This window comes from Onychomys torridus, chromosome 13 (assembly GCF_903995425.1).
Source record: "Onychomys torridus chromosome 13, mOncTor1.1, whole genome shotgun sequence".
Lineage (NCBI taxonomy): Eukaryota > Metazoa > Chordata > Mammalia > Rodentia > Cricetidae > Onychomys > Onychomys torridus.
The window spans coordinates 75112372-75134267 of NC_050455.1; positions in this window are offsets into that span (position 1 = coordinate 75112372).

The window sequence follows — 21896 nt, forward strand, 5'->3', positions numbered from 1 at the left end:
CTTTGGAGTAAAATCAATTAGTCTGTCCTTGGAAACTTCACATTTATATGGAAGTATAAAATCTGTCTCACTCTGACTTCTTTCCTGCTACATTTAGACATTGAAAATAGAACAACGCTGATTCAGATTTTCACTCTATTTGAATTCAACAAATAAAAGACTGAATAAAGTTCCACATAGAGTGAGAAGCATAGTTCTGCATCAGTCTATGCAGCTGCGGGAAGATTGTTCCTGGGCCCCTTCTGAAACACATGAGGTGTGGGTCAAAGAGGCATGATCTTTCTTCCCACTATGAGAAATATCCAAGGTATGCACTGAAGAAAATTTCAAATCATGCTCCTTTCATCAATGCTCAGCTTTAACATTGCTGGATTTTTCAAACCAATTAAAGGGTTTGTTGTTGTTGTTGTTTGGGTTTTTTGTTTGTTTTTGAGGCAGGGTTTCTCTATGTGGTTTTGGTGCCATTCCTGGATCTCGCTCTGTAATCCAGGCTGGCCTCGAACTCACAGAGAACCGCCTGCTTCTGCCTCCTGAGTGCTGGGATTAAAGGTGTGTGCCATCACCACCACCCAGCTTAAAGGTACTTTTTATGTGTATATGTGTGCATGCATGTGCACTGGAGAACATATGCAAGCCTATAAGTGTATTAGCACATTTGTCATTATGTGCTTGTGAATGTAAGTGACAAGACAAGGTGGTCAGCTGCCTGTCACCATGTGGGTCCTGGGTTGAACTCAAGCTTTGTGACAACCATCTTAGCTACTGAGTCATGTCACTGGCCTGGTCTTCTGGTTTACAAAATGGTGGACAGTTTAAAACTGGGTGAACAGGACAAGCAACACCCACGGATCTCTTTGTCAACTCACATTATGTTCCTTAATTAAGTCATTAAATTTGTGACATGAGCCAACAGCTTCGGAGAATCTGTATGGAAGCCTTTTAAATGGTTTGGGGGGTATATAATTTGCTTTTGTAACTTCCTAGACAGGAGGTAAAAACAATTTGGATAAACTCAAGGCTTACCTGTCTAAAACAGTTTTGAACAGTGGTAACAAACTTCTCTTACACAGTAATATTTCTTACTTTCTAAATAGGTTTTACTTACATATGTATTAAGAAATATTATTTTATCTGAGGATTCTACCTGAAGTAAAAGTATGACTAATTTTAAACTTGATAAAGGAAATCTTTCCATCTGTGTAAAGTATGATTTTCCTTAGGGTTTTCCTCAGGCCTTCTCCTAATTGGGTGCTATTAAAGATGCTGAATTGCGGCACTCAAAAATAAAGTGAGCTTGAATGGAGAACTGAAACACTTAGAATACCTGAATATGAGAGCCTTTGACACATCCTAATCAATGTGTTTCACATGCATACCATTGTGTGGCAATGTGGCACTCTTAATAAAGACAACTCAATGTCATCACCCAGAGGCATAGTAAGTAGGAAAACAAGTCTGTCTGATTAGGACATGCTAAAGCTTCAGGTGAATCTGACCTACCCTGACTGGAATGCATTCACAGACAAAAAATGTCCCTCAAGTATATCACCCACTCCCAGCTGTGTAGTTTTTTTCTCCATGTCCAAGTTCATTGGCTTTCTCATGGTGGCTGCCAGTGGCACTGGCAGAAATTGAAATACTTAGAAGATTGTCAGTCTAGGCAGGAGCATCACATTCAGTCTTTACAATTTTTTTTGTTGATTTATTGAACAACATTCTTACCTTTTAGTTTACCAAGTATCTTCATGCTTTCTCTATAGGTTCCCTGATTTAAGGAAGAATGAGTCACAGAAAAAAAAAAAAAAAAAGACTGACGGTTGAACAAAGAAGTAAGTAACTAAATTCTAGTATAAAAAAATGAAATAAAATGGTGCCAGTCCACACTAAAGATGAAACAAATAGGCACATATATGTGCCAGGAACAATTATACTAGGAAATGAATTTTCTCATCCCATTTGATCAGGGCCGTGCACATTATTATGGCCTTTTCTGTGGATGTTCCCTCTAGCTATTTGGTTTAGCATTGCCTGTCAGGTTCCTGTGTCATAAAGTTGTTCTGGTTCAGTGTATTGTCAGCAATGTGCCTGTGTGAACGTATTTGGTAAATAGTTGTTCTAGGAATGCACTAAAGCTTTCCATAAATATTTTATATAGAGCTGGATATCAGCTTCTGCCAGAGATACCTTGCAGCCTAGATTCAACTGCACAATTACTCCATATTCCTAATTTATTTATCTATTGATTTATTATACACTATGGTGATGGGAATTGAACCCAAGTCTTCAAGAGTGCTGGCTTACACTGGATCACTGTACCATACTCTGTTTTCTTCAATTTGTATTCCCATTCTGGCCCGTCTATTCACCTCCAGCAACTTAGACACTGCTGTCCAGAGAGAATTTGTTTTTTAATTCTCTGAGTTGTGTTGTAGCAGGCAAAGGAGGAAGGGAGAACACTCTCTTGGTTTTGTGACTAAGCCTCAGCCACCATGTGTGTGTGCCTCATCTCAGGTTTGATTACATAAGTGTGAGGCACCACTGGATCTCAGGAGTTTATACTTCCCAATTTTGCCTTGTCCGAAGCTGGATGCTACATACTCCTCTATCTCTCTCCCACGTGTGAAGGTTTGTGCTCCTTATCACTTCTGCCAGCATTCTTGTGTGTCTGTCACATCCAAAGGCCTCAACATTTGTTATTCATTGTTCCTTAGGGACCATAGATGATATAAGTGTTGAAGGCATTCCCTCAGTGACTATTTTCTCTCCTCCAAGCAACAGTGGGTGAAGTTTGTCAAGTGTTCCCCTCCAGAACTCTAGGTTCTTTGTCCACAGAAGAGACCAGTTTCAACTAAGTTCCCTTTTCCTTCTCCTTTCTTCCTCCCTCCCTTCATTCATTCACCCTCCTTCCTTCCTTCCTTCCTTCCTTTTTTCTTCTGCCTTCACAGGGATGCCTTGTTGAAATTCATATTTGAAGACCCTAAAGGTTGAAGGAATCTCTTTAATGTCTGTGGCTCCCAGAACCAGGACATTCACTGTCAATCCATTTAACTCTGAGCATGTTGCTGGTTGCTACAGACGCCATTGCTATAGCAGAATACCCAAGAACAAGTGAGTTATAATAGATATGAAGCATTTCTCACTATTGTGGAAGTTTAGAAGTTAAGGATCCAGGTACTAACAACACTCATGGTGAGATGGAGATTGTCTCACTGCTCATGAGTTCTCATTCTGGAGATTTCTGATGGCAGGAAGCAGATAGATGAAAGAACAAATGTGTCTTCATGTTCCAAAGGACAGAAGAGCCTAACTTCCAGCAGTCTAAGCTGCTGGATGTTGACCCTCACAATGTATGATCTACAATGGCATATTTCTAATGAATAGTAGTTAATCCAGGGCATGTCAATCTTGGGGAACATCAATATGTGTAATATGTTAGCTTTCTTGGAATGCTATAAAGAATACCAAAGACTGGGTGACTGAAGTACAAACAGTGGTGACACCACAGTACTACCCACCACGTGTGACATCAGAGTCTGAGAAACAATCCTTTCTAGCCCTCCTTCTTGTGATCACGTGCAGAAGACACTGATGTTTATTTGGACTTCTGACAGTATAACTCTTGTCCTCTTATGGTATTCTCCTTTGTGTGCTGAAGTGTCCATACAATGTTGTAAGTAAAGATTCTAGTCTATCATATCCTGGTATGATTTGCTCTTAATAAGCTAGATCTAAACAAGTTTATCAGCTTGGATGCAGATATAAAATACAAAATTCAAACCATAAAATCAGACATCTGTAAACATGCTCCTAAAATAAACAGAGGTAGCAATAATCCAGATTTATTATGCAAATACCATTTCCTTGAGAAAATAGACTCAAAGTTTATCCTAGGACGGTAACACTATTTTCACGTCTGTGTGTAGTGAGTCCTTTCCTGTCATGAGGGGCTTCAATGCTCTTTCTAGTACACACTGAGCAATAATGTAACATTTTCTCCCCAGAAATGTTTACAGAAATTCTGTTCTACTAGTTGATACCACTAGGCCTAATAAATAATCTGCACATTGAGTTACCGTCATTTAACTGATCTTACAATTTAAAATTTAGGCTGCCAAAGGAAGAAACCTCATGTAAAATATATGTTATTTCTCTAGATTAATTAGTGTCCAGTAGGTGCTCAATAAACCTGCGGTTGCTCATAGAAATGCACACCATATCCAGTACCTGGGTGAGACAACAACCATAAAAACCACATTGGTTCTCCTTTAATGTGCATGCAACTGGATTATTTACTGCCATGGATATTTTAAAGCACCTTTCAGAAAGGTTTTAGCTTTCAATAACATAATTTGGCTTTCAAAAAAAATGTAAAATACACACCACAAAAAAAGTCTACAGGGAAGAAATTTTGGAGTTCTTATAAGTGAAAAACACACAAAAATCGAATCATTTTCAAAGAAACAATCTTTAAGCCTGTGGGATAAGTTTGTAAAGACAGAACATGTTCTGAGTCTGGATTACCTTACTCAGGATGATTTTTTTCTAGATCCATCCATTTCCTGCAAACCTCATGATGTCATTGTTTTTCTCTGCTGATGGACAAACATGGTATGTACTCACGCATAGGAGGATACTAGATGTAAAACAAAGATGACTAGACTGCTACACAACTCCAGGGAGGCTACCTAGAAAACTGGACCCTTGGAAAGACACAGGGATCACCCAATGACAGAGAAATGGATGAGATCTACATGAACAAGCTGGAGGACAGTGGGAGTAATGAAGGGCAAGGTTCAAGGGAAAGAGAGCTTAGGGGAGCAAGAGATCCCAGCTGGATCAAGAACAGAAAGGGAGAACAAGGAATAACAGACCATGATAAATGAAGACCACATGAGAACAGGAATAGGCAGAGTGCTGGAGAGGTCCCCAGAAATCCACAATGATACATCCTCTGTAGACTGGTGGCAATGGTCGAGAGAAATCCTGATCTGACCTAGTCTGGTGATCAGATGGCCAAACACCCTACCTGTCATGCTGGAACTCTCATCCAATAACTGATGGAAGTGGATGCCAGGCCACACGTGGAGCTCCAGGAGTCCAATTGTTGAGAAAGAGAAGGGACTGTAAGAGTGTGAATTGTTGAGCCCAAGATTGGAAAAGCACAGGGACAAATAGCCAAACAAATGGAAGCACATGAATTATGAACCAAAGGCTGTGGAGCCCCAGCTGGATCAGGCCCTCTGGATAAGTGAGACAACTGAATAGCTTGAACTGTTTGGGAGGCATCCAGGCAGTGAAACCTGGACCTGTCCTTAGTGCATGAGCTGGCTGTTTGGAACCTTGGGCTTACACAGGGACACTTTGCTCAGCCTGGAAGGAGGGGACTGGACCTGCCTGTACTGAATCCACAAGGTTGAGCTGAATCCCCAGGGGAGTCTTGGCCCTGGAGGAGATGGGAATGGAAGGGAGGGACTGGGGGGAAGGTGGGGATGGGGGAAGGAGGGGGGAGGACAGGAGAACCCATGGCTGATGTGTAAAATTAAAATACAAATATAATAAATAACAGAAAAAAAAGTTAATTTTATGTCCGGACGGTGGTGGTGCACGCCTGTAATCCCAGCACTTGGGAGGCAGAGGCAGGTGGATCTTTGTGAGTTCAAGGCCAGCCTGGGCTACAGAGCTAGTCAAGGACAGGCTCCAAAGCTACAGAGACAAACCCTGTCTCAAAAAACAAAACAAAACAACAACAAAAAAAGACAGAACATGTTCTCTGTAAATAAGCCATTGGCTTATATTTTACAGAGAAAAAAGAGAGAGATTGATAGACAGACAGAGATAGAGACAAAGACACACGCACACACACACACACACACACACACACACACACACACACACACAGGAGACAGAGAGAGAGAGAGAGAGAGAGAGAGAGAGAGAGAGAGAGAGAGAGAGAGAGAGACTTGTGTTTAGCAATGCTCTAATGGCTTTCCCTTTGACATGGTTCACCATATTCCAGTGATTTACTTCTCTGGCAGGTGAGGTGATTTACTGCTGCTGCCAGCTGGAAAGGGCTCTCCGGTACCCGCCAACACAACACAATTGGATACTGTGCCCAGAAATGTCAGCACTACAGCATTATTGAGGAAGTTCCCCCACAGAGCTATTTTCTAAATTGTCTGAGCAAGTAAAGGGGGAAGGACTGTAAAGAAGAATAAATGTTTTCCTTATCCCTTGTGGTTGGCAAGGAGAAGGAGCTGATTGTTAGAAGTTGGATCCAGAGTCACAGAGGAAAACATTCTATTTACTTACTGTGCAATCTGCCATTCTAGATAGAGAAAGACCCCTATTTCTCATTTAACAACACATCAGAACTCTCAGTCAAAAAAAAAAAAAAACTGAGAAGAAATCAGCAGACTTTGAATTCCAGCCAGAGCATGCATTATTATTCTTAAAAGTATTTATTTGACGTGCTTTGTGCATAGACACTGGCTTCCTTGAGGAAGACCACTGGTATTGTTTTTTAACTGTGCTAGCTAACAGTCTTTACATTGATTCTCAATTATTTATAGTTACATAGTGGTTCTACTATATGTACACATATGAGAAAAGGAAGGATTAAATGCAGGTGTTCTGAGCCATAATTTGGCTGAGCTTTGCCATGGGTTCATTCTATGTTTCATGAATTTCATTCTCTGATCTGTGAATGAATGTGTAATGCTTAGATGTGATGGACAACCAAATATAGGAATGCATGTTCTCACAGAGTCAACTGCATTGCAGTGACAGTCACTTAGATCTTTGCTTTATTTTTCATATTCCCCTAAAGACATCCCAGAAAAATCAGTTTTATCAGCCATGTAGGTCATCTCCCTTCAAACTCTATTTTTATACAAATGATTTGGTCTTATTAATACGTATTGGTTTCCTTACAGTTCCCTTACACCCACTTTGTTTTGGTCAACACTCCCTCCTACCCCATATCTATCTTATCATGCTTCATCTCACAAATGCTACCTTTCCTAATTCCTAGGTTTTACAGCTATCACAGGTTGAACAGAGAAAATTAGAGATTTGAAGTTCTGATCCATATCTGAAGTACAACTATGTGACATTTGTTTTTCTTATGAATTGCCTCACTCAATACTTTTTTTAGTTTCAGCCATTTACCTGAAATTTTTATAATTCCATTTCTCTCTTTTTAGGAATAACGTGTGTAAGAGTTTGCAACTGTGAATTTGAATGCAGAACATGCTGAATCCAAAGAAATCAGATTTCCTGAAGCTCTAATTATGGAAATATGAGAAATCAGCTGTTAGGGCTGGGAATCAAAGTCAGGTCCTTTGCAATTAACAGCAAGTGTTCTTAAATATAAGACTTTTTTCAGTCCCGACTTTATTTTTTTTTTTTTACAGATCAATAGAATTCTATTTGTATATTTGTCACATTTTCTTTGTCTTTTCATAGGTCAATAGATATCTAGGCTGTTTCCTAGTTATTGTGAATAAAATGAATAAACAAATTAAAAAATGAAGACAGATGGGCAAGTATCTCTAGATTAGGATGTGGAATTCTTTGGATATATTCCCAGGAGTAGCAAATCTGCATTGTATTGTAGTCATATCCAAAGCCTTTTGAGAACCTCCATACTGATTACTATAGTGGCTGCACATATTTTTACTCCCAATAAATGAACAAGGGTGCATCTTTCCCCACATTATACCTTAGTCAGGGAGTCTTAGAGACTCATAAAGGAATATAGGCTCTTGTCAATACTCTTGACTGCCCACTAACACTAGATGATAAGACCTTACTGTTGAAGGTGCCACACAACTTGTAAGCATGTTATAGAGCAATCAAACTGAAATTGAAGCAGAAGTACCCTCAAGGTGGGCTAGATTTCATAGTCATAGAAGGTGTTACTAGGCTGATGGGAGAAAGGTATCTATGCTCTTAGCCAGCTTACTTATGATCTATAAAATCAACTGCCAGACAAGATATGTGTATTTGAATAATAATGGCAGGATTGTTGGGGTAGCAAGTAACCAGCACTCTGTAATTGGGTTTGAGACATGCTGCACAGGAGGAAATACACAGCAAACTCTCTGAACCTCTGGCTCTTACAAACATGGCTGGTACTGGGAACCAACCAACTACCCAAGCCCAGTAAAGTCATAGATCTTGGAAGAAAATGTTCAACCACCACTTTATTAAACCACTGTAATCCATAACGACATTATAAGTATTTGTCTTTGTACCCTCAGATACATGTGGCTCTCATCTCTCATCAAGGAAATTTCTCTTTGTAACAAATGCAGACTATTATAGAAAACCACAATCAATCAAAATTAAGAGTTGTGGAGCCCAATCCCAAAGGATACCCTTATGATTCATGAAGTGTTACAGGAGAGAGTGGAAAGCTTGAACAAAAAATATAATAAGATAAAATAAAAAAGACAATATTTCAATGAGAACCTTTAGTAGTCCAGTTCAGTTTAAAATTTAAGCATCTTCTTTGCCCAAAATATTTTATATTTTCTACCTCAAGGAAAAAAATAGTTAAAAGTTGAACTCAACGTTTTCATTTGTAAATTTTGCTTCCTGTAATTTTTTTTTCGGCACCCTGAAGTAGACATGCTTAAAATGGAATCATCAATTTGAAGTTCCTACAGTGAAGAAACATCCCAGTGGTCTTCCCAATTCACATTCCTCAGTGGAAGGGTGAGTAGAACAATCCCATAGAGATGAAGCAGATCACCTGAGTCACACACGGAGCTGAGACAGAACTGGGACTCTATACAATGAACAAAGATATTGCAATAGAATTCCATCACATCAGAATCCTTAGGACTCATTGGGCGGGGGGTGGGGGGGTAGGGGATTGGGGGGGTGGCACATGCCTGTAATCCCAGCACTCAGGAGGCAGAGGCAGTCAGATCTTCTAAGTTCGAGGCCAACCTGGTCTACCGATTGAGATCCAGGAAAGGCGCAAAGATACACAGAGAAACCCTGTCTCGACAGACCAAAAAACAACAACAACAACAACAACAACAACAAAAACAAAAACCAAAAAAAAAACCCACAAACAAAACAAACAAACAAACAAAAAACAGAAAAACAAAAAAACCCAACCAACCAAACAACCAAACAACAACCTCTTAGGACTCTTCCTCACATGCTCTGTCTGCTAGACCTCTCCTGCTCTGTCCTGTCTAGTCTGTATCACTCTCTATCCCAGTAAAGCTAATAAGAAAAAGGGGCACAAATGCTCTGATGGTCAGAGAAAGCACTAACAAACGTGGATGCGAATGGGACTAGTATAACTGTGTAGAGTGATAAAAACTATTGTATCAGTTTCCATTAAAGCTGTTCAGATTTGGATTACATGAAGATTTAGTCTTGTATAAACTGTTAAGGTTATGGCCATGTTTTTAAATGCATTTTCATTCTTATGCTTATTTTTCTTATAAAATTATGTGAGGCTATCTAGGAATATTTACAACCTGGTAGTAATTAATATCTAAATACGATCTTATAAATGTCATTTATGCATGAAGAATAAAATCACTGAAGAGATGGCTTATCTCCAGGCTTGAACTGGGAATACATAAAAGGAGCCTAGAACCTTCAGCCAGAGAGTAAATAAATTGCAAACAATAACTACTACATAAGTAAAAATACAAAAACTTTATGAAACAGGTGTCTTGTGTCCTCATGAGGGTGATTTAAGCATCAAAAGTCATGAATGTATTGTAGTATCATTTAAAATGAAATCTCTAAGTCAATATCCATAAACAGATAAAATAAATGAGAGAGAAGACAAAGCTTTTAGAATACTCACTGATGTATTTTTATAGCAGGTAAATCACATAATCTGTTGTAGCCAAATGATTAATTTTCACCTCGAGGAGTAAACCAGTTGTCTGTGCCTCCTAACAGGATGTTCTGCTAAAAGCCCAGATTTCCTTCCCTGGAAATAAGGTTTAAGCACATAAAACAGGAAGAATTACCGCACAGAGCCTGAGTTGAATTTTTGGTTTAAAATTGACACTTTTAAGTAAGTTCGTGGAATGAATGTGGGTTCTGTGTGGTAACTGATGATCCTTGGTTGGTACTAATTACTCTAAGCTAACTATTGAACCATCACTTATCAAAGAACTACTTTCTTAGAAAACACATGATAGCATTTCAAAGATAAGTTTATAATATTAATGTGTTATCTGCACAATGCAAAGCCACTTTGTGTAATGTTTCTTTAAAATTCATTCAAGTGTAAATTAATTTTAAAATAAAAAAGATGAAAAGAGAGGTGATACCTCTGGTTAGAAGATCTTTAACACAGAGATGGATCATCATGACTAAATCTCTGTGTTAAATCTGTAAATCATTCCACTTAATAACATTTATCCAGAGTGCTTATTTTTTAGCTAGCAACATAGAGTGTAATTAGCCCTTGTAATTTTGCAATGTTGATAATTAAAACTATCTATTTAAAAAAGTGCTAAATCTTACTGTCAGTTTGCTATTAAAATTCAATCTGTGACAAAATCAGCTTGGAGTTTGATCTTACTGGACATCTTCAGCTGCAATATCGAATATGTAAGTAAATCTCTTATGCTGTAAGTGCATTTCGGATTGACACCTGCTTTGTACTTTCAAAAACTCTAGCAAGAGAATACTTATGGAAGGGAATGTAGACTCAGAGGATTCTGGAGATGCTGTCTAAAGTGATCAGGAGTGTGAGCTGCCTCTGAACAACTTTTCAGCACTGTTGAGTTCTGTAGCAAATGCCCCACTTCCTAACTTATTTTCTTTTCAGATTTTCTTAGAGAATTAGATATCACATGGCACTTTCCAGGATCTCCCCAGACAAAGCTATGCTTCTGTTAGATGTACTTTCTCTTTCCGTGCTGGGGGCCATGATATGTTTGCCCATTGTTCTGTCATTGCTTCGTACACTTGTCTTCATGTTAACACAAAATAAGACCACTTTGCCATTTTCAAGGACAACTAAAGCTATCACTGTTACCCAATCCAAATTATAGGAACATATTTTTCCAGGTACATTTTTCAACTACTGTTTTCTAGTGCTTCATTGCAAATGATGTACCACATGTGTTACTTAAAATAGACACAGTATCTCTTCTACTCCTGAGTTTATTCACTCTTAAAACCCTGAGCTGCTATATAAAAAAATTCAGGCATTAGACTTATGAGTGTAGCTATTTTGATATTTGTATATTCAGCTAACAGCTAGATATCACCAAGTAACTTTGCGGTTATAATATGTGAGGTGGAAACATTGTCCTTCATTTCTGAACAAATTGCAAGACCACAATCCAGTGACATTTTAATTAACCCCCAACTACCAAAACCAAACAGACACTTCACAAGAACAAAAGGCTACAGATCAGTAAACACATCTCATGAATATTAATGGTAATTCCATCAACAAATTAAATCAGAAAATATATGAGAACAAGTAGTAAGATAAATCTTAAAAGGTCTTATTAATAAAAAAAAAATCCACAGCAGGTATTGGGGTGAACGCTGAAAGATCAGAGAAGCAGAACAAGCCACAGTTAACCTCACCTCAACAGCTCCTCATCAGATCCTGTTTCCATGAATCCTCAGACTGAAAGCTTCTGCCATTACATTGTACAGTTGTCTTTATATTAACACAAAGTAAGACCACTTTGCCATTTCCAAGGACAATTGAAGCTATCACTGTTACCCAATCCAAGTTATACGAACATATTTTTCTGAGTCCTCACCCAAATGGATCTCAGCTGAACTGCTGCTAAAAAGCCTAAAAGCTTAAAAGGTTCTAGTTTCTGGTCCTCATGCCTTTTATACTTTTCTGCTTCCTGACATCACTTCCTTGGATTAAAGGCATGTGTCTTTCCCAAACAAGACATGAGATCTCAAGTGCTGGGATTAAAAGTATGTGTCACCATGTCTGGCTATTTGCAGTGTGGCCTTGAACTCACAGAGATCAGGACGGATGTCTGCCTCTGGAATGCAAGGATTAAAGGCATGTGCTACCACTGCCTAACCTCTATGTTTAATATAGTGGTTGTTCTGTTCTCTGACCCTTATAAGTTTATTGGAGTGCACAATATATCAACCACACAAGTATATGTCACTCAGTTGGAATTTATCCAGTGTATGTAAGGCTTGTTCAATTCTTAAAATTAACTCAATCCCTCCCATCAATAGAGTTAAAAAGAAACATCACACTATTGTGTTAATACACATAGGAAATCATTTTTATAAAACCCAAGTACTTATTAATGATAAAATGATAAAACTCTAAGCATATTAAATTGATGGGAATATTCTTAATCTGATAAACACTATCAAAGAAAACCCTCCAGCTACCATCATATCTGGTGAGAATCTTGATGCCTTCCTGCTGATGAAGGGAAGAACATAAGTATATATTCATTTACTGCTGACTATCAAAATGGTACTAAAAGTCATAGCCAGCTCTTACAAACAATGCTGATATGAACATAGCTGAGCAAATGCCCTTGTGGTATGATTGAGCATTCCTTGGGTATATGCCCAAGAGTGCTATAGCTGGGTCTTGGGGGAGACGGATTCCCAATTTTCTAAGGAAGTGCCACATTGATTTCCAAAGTGGCTGTACAAGCTTGCATTCCCACCAGCAGTGGAGGAGAGTTCCCCTTGCTCCACATCCTCTCCACCATAAGCTCTCTTCTGTGTTTTTGATCTTAACCACTCTGACAGGTGTAAGGTGGTATCTCAGAGTCGTTTTGATTTGTATTTCTCAGATAATTAGGGATGTTGAGCAATTCCTTAAATGTCTTTCAGACATTTGAGCTTCCTCTGTTGAGGATTCTCTATTTAGTTCTATACCCCATTTCTTAATTGGACTGTTGGGCATTTTGATGTTTAATTTCTTGAGTTCTTTATATATTCTGGATATCAGCCCTCTGTCAGATGTGGGGTTGGTGAAGACCTTTTCCTATTCTGTAGGCTGTCGCTTTGTCTTGTTGACCATGTCCTTTGCTCTACAAAAGCTTCTCAGTTTCAACAGGTCCCATTGATTGATTGTTTCTCTCAGTGTCTGTGCTACAGGTGTTATATTTAGAAAGTGATCTCCAGTGCCATTGCATTCAAGACTACTTCCTACTCTTCTATCAGGTTCACAGTAACTGGATTTATGTTGAGGTCTTTGATCCACTTGAACTTAAATTTTGTGCACGTTGACAGATATGGATCTGTTTGCAGCCTTCTACACGTTGACATCCAGTTATGCCAGCACCATTTGTTGAAGATGCTTTCTTTTTTCCGTTGTACCTCTTTGGCTTCTTTGTCAAAAATTGTATATTAATAGGTGTGTGGGTTAATGTCAAGGTCTTCAATTCAATTCCATTGGTCCACATGTTGGTTTTTAAGCCAGTACCAAGCTGTCTTTATTACAGAAGGTCTATAGTAGAGCTTAAGGTCTGGGATCATGATGCCTCCAGAGGTTGTTTTATTGTACAGTATTCTTTTGGCTATTCTGGGTTTTTTTGTTTTTCCATATAAAGTTGAGTATTATTCTTTCCAGGTCTGTGAAGAATTGTGTTGGTAATTTGATGGGGATTGCATTGAATCTGTAGGTTGCTTTTGGTAAGATCACCATTTTTACTATGCTAATCCTGCCTATCCATGAGCATGGGAGATCTTTCCATTTTCTGATATCTTCTTCAATTTCTTTTTTCAGAGACTTGAAGAATGGATAAAGAAATATGGTATATATACACTATGGAGTACTACTCAGCAGAGAAAAACAATGACATCATGAGGTTTGCTTGGGAATGGATGGATCTAGAAAAAATCATCCTGTGTGAAATAACCCAGACACAGAAAGACAAACATGGTATGTACTCACTCATAGTAGGATACTAGATGTAAAACAAAGATGACTAGACTGCTGTACAACTCCAAGGATGCTACCTAAAAACAGGACCTTAAGAAATACACAGGGATCACCCAATGACAGAGAAATGGATGAGATCTACATGAACAACCTGGACAACAGTGGAGCAATGGAGAGCAAGGTTCAAGGAAAGAGAGCTTATGGGAGCAGGAGATCCCAGCTGGATCAAGAACAGAAAGGGAGAACAAGGAATAATACACCATGATAAATGAAGACCACAGGAGAACAGGAAGAAGCAAAGTGTTAGAGAGGTCCCCAGAAATCCACAATGATACATCCTCTGTAGACTGGTGGCAATAGTTGAGAGAAAGCCTGATCTGATCTAGTCTGGTGATCAGATGGCCAAACACACTAACTGTCATGCTGGAACTCTCATCCAACAACTGATGGAAGTGGATGCAGAGATCCTCAGCCAGGCCCCAGGTGGAGCTCCAGGAGTCCAATTATGGAGAAAGAGGAGGGACTGTAAGAGTGTTAATTGTTGAGACCAAGATTGGAAAAGCACAGGGACAAATAGCCAAACGAATGGAAACACATGAATTATGAACCAAAGGCTGTGGAGCCCCCAACTGGATCAGGCCCTCTGGATAAGTGAGACAAGTGAATAGCTTGAACTGTTTGGGAGGCATCCAGGCAGTGGGACCCGGGCCTGTCCTTAGTGCATGAGCTGGCTGTTTGGAACCTTGGGCTTACACAGGGACACTTTGTTCAACCTGGAAGGAGGGGACTGGACCTGCCTGTACTGAATCTACCAGGTTGAGCTGAATCCTCAGGGGAGTCTTGGCCCTGGAGGAGATGTGAATGGAGGGGATGGGCTGGGGGGAAGGTTGAGGTGGGTCCGGGAGAGGGGAGGACAGGAGATACCATGGCTGATATGTAAAATTAAAACACAAATATAATAATATTTTTTAAAAGTCATAGGCAGTGTAGTAAATGAAGGAAATTAAACATATGCTACAAATCTAAAAATAAAAAGAATTATTTTCTTCCCAGATAATGCAATTATTCATTTAATATGTAAAATAATACTCATAAAAAGTAATTCCTGTTTGTATTTAATGACTAAAATGGTTTTAGGTTGTAGCAATTGTGTAAGGTTAGTTTTTAAAGGCCATCTATTTACCACATTCCTACTATTAAAATTTGAAATTGAAATATTAACATGCTCACAATTAAAAAAATAATATAGAACTATAGAACTATCAAAGTAAGTGTAAGATCTATCTCAGGTGCATGGCAAAATCCTGAAGAAGATATAAAAATAACAAACAAACCAGAGGAGACAGCCAATGTCTGTTAACATGAAGATTCAATATTATAAGAATTGGAAGAACAAAATCATCTAATTTCAAAACTTCCTTTAAAGTTAATCATATTAAGCCAATGATGTATTGGGAAAAGAATGGACATGTAGATGAGTAGAGTAGAACAGAGAATCTTGAACTGATTGTAAATAAGATCAAGTCCATCTTGTTTATTTTATATTTGATAAAACACTTTACAATGCACTAAAGAAAACCCTTTAAGAAATTATGCCAGAACAATTGATGTCTGTAAGGGAATTTTTTAAATCTACACATATTTGAAATTTCATATCTTGGACTTTAATGTAAAAAATGTATGCCAGATTTTAATGTAAAATGTTAAGCTAAAAATATCTTTAAGGTATTATAATAATACTCTGGGCTCAGCCAAAGAGGACCTTTCCACCATGACAGATGCCCTAAGTCAAATCTCCAGGACTATCAGAGTATAAGGACAGAACTACTTCCTGCAAGGTGGTTTCTGACCTCACACACTCCATGGCATGACATAGCATACCCCCTGCAAGGTGGTCTCTGACCTCACACACTCCATGGCATGACATAGCATACCCCCTGCAAGGTGGTCTCTGACCTCACACACTCCACGGCATGACACAGCACTTTTACAGTGTAAGGCTCTGAATCGGGTTCATTTTTCTCTACCAGTTAATGAACTAAAAGACATGGAAATATCAAGCATGACAAGTAGAAGTACAGAAATCAAACAGCACAAATGGCAACAGACAAAATCAGCAGGGGAAGAGAGACATTTGTTCAGGGGTGAGGAAACACACTCATAGAGAAGACAAAACAGAGAGAAAGACAGAGTCAGGGTGAGAATCCAGGAAACACACTCATAGAGTAGACAGAACAGAGAGAAAGACAGAGTCAGGGTGAGAATCCAGGAAACACACTCATAGAGAAGACAGAACAGAGAGAAAGACAGAGTCGGGGTGAGAATCCAGCCTCTTCTTGGGAACTGTGCTTAAGTCTCTGAAGAGATTTCCTCCCCTAATTTAGGTATGCTAGTTTGAAGAATGATAAGTTGGTTGGTCCACAACTGTTGTGCAACACTTCTTGATCTGTCTGGAACTTGTTGAGTGGGGGTGGGAGCTACCTGTAGGAGACAAAAGCCAACAACATCTTAATTTTTTTTTTTTTTTTTTGGCTTTTTGAGACAGGGTTTATCTGTGTAGCTTTGTGCCTTTTCTGGATGTCGCTCTGTAGACCAGGCTGGCCTCAAACTCACAAAGATCTGCCTGCCTCTGCCTCCTGAGTGCTGGGATTGAAGGCTTGTGCCACCACCTCCCAGCCAACATCTTAATTTTAAGTTCTGGTCATTTTTCTCAGGAAAGGAGGGTAAAGAGGAAGCTTCTTGGAAATTCACCATTTTTATAACCAGCATGGTCTCTCCCCGTATCTGTCTGCTTACCATGTGGTCTGTCTAACTCCCAGTCTCTCAACATGGCACACAGTACCTGCTCTTTTCCCATAAACATAAAAATATATGTAAAATTTAATATATATTAAGTATATATGTATAATTATAAAGAAAATATACACTAATTACTAAACTATTATATTTATATAATGGGTAAGATCCATAAAAACAAAATGCTTTCCTCTAAGAACAATTTTCAATGAATTAAAAGACAACCCATAAATGACAGTGTCTACATTAAAAGATGTCCAGTAAAGGGCTCATGTAAAGCTTATAAATTATTCTAAAATCTCAACAATAAGATAAAGTCTAACAACTAATTCTCAAACAGACAGATGCTTTATAAAGATGCATGAATGTCAAGAGTGCAGGTTAAAAAAAAAAGCTAGTCTCATTTTGACTTGCAAGCTAAAGTGAGACTGAGATAGCCTCTCATATCTGAGAAATAACCAGAGTCCCCAACACTGAATAGCCTCTCATATCTGTGAAACAACCAGAGTCCCCAACACTGACAGCTCTGTCGGGAAGTAAGCACTGATAAGAAGCCTCACTCAATTGGAAGGGAGAAATGCACAGTCACCATGGAGACCATTTCCACAGCTCCTTATACGCTTAAACACAGTTACTACATCGTGTAATAACATGGTTTACTCTGTACTTAAGTGGATTTAAAATGTAAGTTTCCTATCTATGCTCATCTTAGCAACTCATACTAAACTTGAATGATCACACACACACACACACACACACACACACACACACACAACATGTATGCATTACCTGAAATTAGATAGTAGTTCAGTAAGAGGAATAAGAGGAAATAAGAGGTAAGTTGTGGATTAAAATGTATTTTATATGTGCGTGGAATTCCTACATGTGTATTCTATAATAACTCAAACATGGACATTAAACAAATTTATTCATCATTGCAAGAATTAGGAATGAAAAATATCTTCCAAGAGTCAGTAGATGAATGGACTGTGGTATACTCATATAATAGAATATTCAATTATTAAAAGAAATGAGCTATCAAGCTATGAAAACCTAGGAGGAGACACATAAATATTAGTAAAGTGGAAAAAAAAAAGAAGTCCCAATATGTAAAAGCTGCAAATTAAATGATTTAAACCATGAAACATTCTGGAAAATGCAAAGCTACAGAGACAGTAAGATGGTGGTTGGATACCAATAGTTAGCATGGAGTAGTGGTATGAATAGCAAGGGTGAAATGATTTCTCAGGCCATGGTGCTATTCTGATAGTAGTGCAAAGGTAAGAGCCATCATTAAACCTTTGCCAAAAGCCAAAGAACGTGAGGAGTTTGTCTTAATGTAAACATTTTACTTTGAGAACACGAAAGTGTCAATAACATGCTGAATTTAAAAGAAGAAAAGGAATCAATGGAGTCTAAAACGTGATTGTTAATTAAGATTGTATGTTTGTGAGTATGTGTTTGTGTGTGGGGGGGAGTGTTTGAGAACAGCAAATATGGAGGAAAATGTAGTTTCCAATTAGTGTTATGGAGAACCTAAGTGTGGTGATGTTGTGTTTCCCCAAATATTGTACACCCTAATAAACTTATCTGGGGTCAGAGAACAGAACAGTCACTAGAAATAGAGGCCAGAAAATGGTGGCACACAGGCCTTTACTCCTATTACTTGGGAGGGAGAGATCCATCTGGATCTTTGTGAGTTTAAAGCCACACTGGAAACAGTCAGGCATGGTGACACACACCTTTAATCCCAGGAAGTGATGGCAGGAAGCAGAAAGGTATTTAAAGCATGAGGACCAGGAACTAGTGCTGGGTAAGCTTTTAGGGTTTTGAGGCACAGTTCAGCTGAGATTCATTTGAATGAGGACACAGAGGCTTCCAGTCTGAGGAAACAGGATCAGCTGAGGAACTATCGAGGTGAGGAAGCTGTGGCTTGTTCTGCTTCTCTGATCTTCCAGCGTTCACTCCAATACCTGGCTCCAGGTTTGATTTTATTAATAAGACCTGTTTAGATTCATGCTACACCTAAGAGTCCTATAAAATTGTCTTATTACTTTAAAATGTATGGCTATAAATAGACAGATGATATCAAACACTGGCAAGAATGCTAAGCTTGCCAAGCTTATGAATTGTTCCTGGAATTATGAAAACTTTGCATGCCAGTTTGAAACTGTTGCCTTTTCCTCTAAGTTTAAGCATATACAGAAAGGAATCTAGCACTGAGAATGCACCAAAAAAGCCTTTATATACCTGACAAGCCTCATATAATAACTTCCACAATCATTTTTCCTTCAGCCTCTGGTCTTACTGTATAAATTTTTGTTAGAGAATGGATTACATGCATTTCATTCATTCTCAATATGATTCATCAACCAAATATGACTAAATAATGCAGATAAATCACAATTAATTACACAGAATAAAAAGCTAGACACAAAAGAGGCATGCAGTAGTATCTAACTTATAAGAAACTAAAGAAGAATTAGAAATAACTATGACATTTTGTTAAATTAGGAATCAGAAAAGTGTTTTTCTATGAAAAAGGCAAGGCTGATTTTGTTGTTGTTGTTGTGTATCAGTTTTCTCTGAGACAAACCAACTATATTAGATTAGAAGCTTTTTAAGAAACAGGTTGGTAATAAGGGAGGTGAAACAACATGGTTGTCTAAGGGGAGGTGGGACATTCCATGCCACAGACAAACTCAGGAAGTAGCTCAAGAGTTTCAGGAAGTTCTGAGAACGACCAGATTCATTAGGTCCCTGCTTCCTTGGCATAAGGCACTGCTGAGAGACAGTGTCAGACACACTGAGCTGCCTGGACAAGGCTCAGGTCAATTATGCCACGTGGGAGAGAACAGGGTTTAACCAAGCTTCTTAGTGGAAACGGAAATGAGCTGGACTGCTTTGGAAAAGAATCCTACTACGAAAGTTGCCTGAAAGAGTCCCCAATTTTTGGAGTTGCCTGCCAGTCATTGAGTGTGTTCCAGGTTTTTATCTTTCCTAAGCTGTCACTAATGCTGCTATTTTTTGTGGTGTAGCTGTCTTTGAGTCATTTCTGCTCTTGTAAGTAACCTCAATCATATTTAAAAACAATACAAACTGGCCCACCAAGTTGGACTCGGTGTACTACATTCTATTGTCAGATCAGATCACTTACATCTTCTCATTAGCAGTGCCACACAGCACCTAGTGGGCACCTGGGAATTTTCATCTTTACGTTTGCTGTGCCTTTTGATTAGAGAGAATTCTCCTCTCCTTATTGTCATTATTACTTCCTGACTCGCTTTTCAAAATTAAAACATACTGCTACAGATTTTATTTCCCTGTCCTCATACCATTTGACAGATAATTTACTTAGCACTGCTGCTTACTCTCTTTTACTCTGAGATAGCGAAACTTATTTGAATGTAGACTCACTGAGCAGAATTCCAGTGAACGATTTGGGTAGTGTGGTTCCATAAGAAACACATAGCATTATGCCCACACCTCGATTACTAATTTATTTGAATGTTTTATTTTTACTTTGAATTATGTGTGTATGTATATTTGGTCACTTGTGGGTTTGTGCATGTGAATGCAAGTGTGCACAGAGGCCAGAAGTGGGTATCAGTTCTTTTCAAGGTGAAGTTACAGGTGACGTGAGCCCCTCAAGATGGCTGCTGGGAGGGAAATTTGGGTCATTTGCTATAGCAAGTCCTCTTACACAGGGAAATCCTGTGGTTTTTCTAGTCTCCTTCCTACACTAAGTGCCGCCCACCCTAGTTTTCTTACTCTCTCTCACGCTTTCGTCATCACAGATTATCTGAAACAGCCAGTGAGTATCTCTGTTTTCCTGTACATTTAATTCTTTTAAATGATTCTGAATTATATAAAACTGATGTATCTTATCACTATAAAGAAAATAAAGCCCAATATACTTCAGTTAGTGAATGCTTCAACCAGAAATTATAAATATATGGGACTGATATTGCATTTATTCACTGGTAGTTTAAAATCCTAAAATTACTGAAAAGAAATTAATTGTCATAAATGTTACAATAACTAAGTTTCGTAGTCTTTACTTAGTTGATTTTCTCTTGAAATTAGAAGTTAGTTCACTATTAAATCCATATCAAATGTGAGATGTTGACCTCATATATCATTTCATTTTGTTATATATAGATGCGTGGGTTTAAACTCACTATGTCTGTTTGTGTGGTTGTAGCTGTCTCTCCTCTCTTTCTTATGATACACCTACATATGTACACACTTCCTTTGTCTTTATTTGAGGACCACTGTTCTTATGTAAGATGTGCTGCAGATTCAAACTTATTTATAAAAAAAATGCTTTAAAACCAGCTGATATTATCTATATTGCAATTCTTTCTCCCCGCCTTTCCTACCTTCCTTTCTTTTATTTTTAAAAGTCCTATCTCTCTGAGTTCATGCTCATCAATCATACTGGGAAGCTGACTTATATTCTCCACACTTCAGCACTAACTGGATTACAAAGCTGAAAAACTTACTCAAAGTTTAAAATGTGATAAACGTAATCAAATTGCTATAGTCAAACTCTAACAGTGGTGAATAGATGACACTAATTACCTTTTCTTATTATGCTACAAATGCGGTTTACTCCATCTTTATTCATGAAGAAATAGCACGCAGCCCACTGAGGGACTGCAGCGGGATGTAATATTGGCTTATTTGTTTTCTCAATGTTACTTCTTTTCCAGCATCCAAGAGATGTAATTTTGAGCTGCAATATATTTGTATGCAACAGTGTTTTATCCACTTTGGAAGATAATTGTTATCCACCGAAAAGCTTCACATTTTACATAAACTAGCACTTTCACAACTTCAATAAACTGATATAAATTTTTTGTTGCGGTTTATTTTTGTTTTAGAAGAAGTCAGATTATTTCAAATCCATTCACATAGAAAATAAATGGGGCCTGAGAGAGGAAGTGGAGGAAGATAAGCTGAATGATACCATTGATTTTCAGAAAGTCACAAGCAAACCCCATGCACTGAAACCACCTTCTTCATTTTCTCATGGGAAGATACCTCAGTATTTCACCTTGAAAACTGGCTACAGAAGAGAGCTTCTGCTGGTTCCTTGCCTGCTGTCTGCTTGAGCACTTCCCAAAACTATTTCCATTGGTTACAAGAGAGGCACTTTATAGCCTTGCTTCCCAATGTTCACAGCCATTCCCTCACAAAGAGTTATACT